This window comes from Dipodomys spectabilis, unplaced genomic scaffold (assembly GCF_019054845.1).
Source record: "Dipodomys spectabilis isolate Male_0828 unplaced genomic scaffold, ASM1905484v1 ptg000358l, whole genome shotgun sequence".
Lineage (NCBI taxonomy): Eukaryota > Metazoa > Chordata > Mammalia > Rodentia > Heteromyidae > Dipodomys > Dipodomys spectabilis.
This window is the reverse complement of record NW_024871035.1, coordinates 547,874-550,718: the sequence shown is the minus strand read 5'-3', so window position 1 is coordinate 550,718 and position 2,845 is coordinate 547,874. Positions and strand designations below refer to the sequence as shown.

The window sequence follows — 2,845 nt, the reverse complement described above, 5'->3', positions numbered from 1 at the left end:
TCATGGTTCTCATAGATAATAAGATTGCTCCATAATTATCCTAATTTATTTTGCTTTTATATTTTTGGTTGCATCATTTCACTTTCTCCTCTGCCATTTCCCAATTCATTTACATAGAAAGCATTACTTCCTATTTTCTCATTCCTAGAATAAGCTGCTCATGAAGACACCACTAGTCCTCATTTTCATTCTGTACCTTTGAATACGGAGGAAAATCTTTCCTCTGCTCTCTACCAATTCCCTACTCTCCAGTTAGAATAATTTAGAATAGTAAAAATGAAAAAAGAGAAAATAAATAATAGTGAAAAAAACAAATGCAGAAAATTCACCGGATTTTTCTAACCATTTCATCCAATGTGAACTATTGGGAAAATACATGGACAACTAATTCTCACTGACACTCAAATTCTCTGGTTAGGCAATTCCTATGAAGTTGAAGAACAAGAAGAAAAAGTGTGAAATGGTATCAGTTGCAAGAAAAAAATGGCAAAGGATTGAAGCAAATTTCTTCTTTGTTTTGCTGAAAATAACCGCCTTACTACAGTGCAGAGACGACTTTCCAAAAAGGCCACTCATGTGAATACTAGGGATGACGATTAGTATACCCCTCTTCATCGAGAAGCCTACAGTGGACACTTAGACATTGTCCATGAGTTGGTGGCTCAAGGTAGATATTCCTGGAATAATTGTGAATGGCTGGACACCCCTGCACAGTACTTATACATGGAATAATACCACAGTGGCTTCTTTATTTCATCGTGATACAGATACAAGGCCCAAACTAAAGGCCTCTTGACCCCCTTGCATCTTGCTGCTGGGAGTAGATATAGCAAAGAATTTCTGGATCTCCTTATGGTGAACCATTATTTCAAAGCATGTCTGAAGCACAACTTGGAAGAAGCTGCATTTGATATTGCCAAAAGGATAAGTATGTATTACTACCTCTTCGAAGTTTTGGAAAGCTGTACAAATTGTTCTCCTAAGTCCGAATGATTCGGTTAAGTTTCTTAAATTTCAAAATAGCCAGTCCATCCTATGTGTCCATACAAAATATTTTCACAATACAAAGCAACAGCAATATCTTACTTTAAAAATTCATGGATTCCATAGTATTCTTCCAAGTGAATTGCCTGACTTTGATGTCAAAATATATTCGAGTTGTTTGTATACATCTATAATGATTTCTATAGAGTTTGTGATTTTTTAAATCATAAATAATTTTAACTTATCTGTTGAAATGAGTAATACAGAAAGTAAAGATATTTCTGGTGCATGTCTGAAAAAAGTATATTTAAAAATATTTAGTAATCTGTTTGTGTAATGTCCATAACCTATTTCATTCTCTCCTAGATATAATCCTTTGAATTCGACATTGTTTTATAATATAGAGGTTCATTAATAAATGTGTCCTTTCAGATTGCATTCCATATAGAAACCGTTTAAGATTCCTTTAATTCCTTGGTCCTTAAAGAATTTTATTTCTTTAGGATAAAATGACAATGTTATCTTACTTCAAAAGTTTATAAAGGTTATGCTATGTAAAGGAATTTGTAAAAAGTGAAGATTCATAGAAACTTTTATTTCTATGAATTACATGTATTCTTACACTTGTATATTTGTAATCAACTTTTTAATAACTGTTTTTAATTTCTTGCATCAGAAGAATGAAAAATATGCAATACTTCACAAATTTTCATATCATCCTTGTACAAGAGCCATGTAAATCTCTGTATTGTAATTTGGGTAGACGTGCTGCTGAAGTATGTAGTATCCTGGAAATTTAAGTAGTTAATGATGCAATCTTAAGACAGGCATATATCTTTGGTTGCCTATTTGTAAGAAGGAAACCTTATTGTTCCCAAAATTGCAGTTCATCTTATTTCTGTAAAATTCTGTGTATGGTGGAAAAAACTTATATTGTTTGTTCAATTGCTCACATTTGCAATTTTTTCAATGACTATTTTAAGTCTTTTTATTTGAAATTGGATCATACTTTGCAGCCTTTATATCTAGGTCCAAAGATGATGGATTTCCAAGTACTTATTTATTAACTGATTTAGCTTTGTGGAGATAATAGAGTCAAAGTAAGCCTTGCTTAAGAGCTACTTCTAAACTTCTGCAGCTTAAAATCTCCCAAATGAGGTCTCACTGGCACAAATGTCTTCCTGACCCTTTATCCTTGCTCCATGTAGGAACAGACCAACCAGAATCTTACCCTGACAGCATAGATTTTCTTATTGGAGCAAAACTAATCTGTTACAAGGGATCATAAAGAGACAAACAGTTCAGACAGTACTGTTCAGACTAGAAGGTATTTTTTCAAAATATAATTGTTTATTACACCCTAACATTTCAAAAGAAGCTAAAGCCAAGAAGGTGAAAAAATTGTTCATATGTATGATAACCTAATGTGTTGGCCTGTCTACCATCCAAGCAGGCAGGAACTTACACCACTGATTTTCTATCACCAAATATATTCCATAGCTCCAAAAGAAGTCCATATGTTTCTCCTCGTTATTAGGCCTTAAATTGGTAATGTTTTAATCACAGTGTTTCTTCTTGTCTGTAGGCTGTATATCTCGGAATGGTAAAGCTTTAGCTCTAATTCTACCAAACACTGAGGTAGAGGTAATGGAATAATACTTTAAAACCGTTGCCTCATGTGGCTCAGTGGTAGAGTGCTCGCCTTGCATGCCTGAGGCCCTGGGTTTGATTCCTCATCACCACATAAGCAGAAAGAAAAAAAAACTGTTGCCTTTGATACCCTTACCACAACAGAACAATGCCAAACATTTTCTAATATTATATATTATTATATATTTTATATTTATATGTGCTGATTTTA

The 2,845-nt window shown here is 33.4% G+C and overlaps 1 pseudogene; it reads right to left on the bottom strand.

The window, feature by feature from the left end:
• Positions 1-1,667: 1,667 nt before the first annotated feature.
• On the bottom strand, positions 1,668-1,764 carry LOC122095530 (annotated as a pseudogene).
• Positions 1,765-2,845: the final 1,081 nt, after the last annotated feature.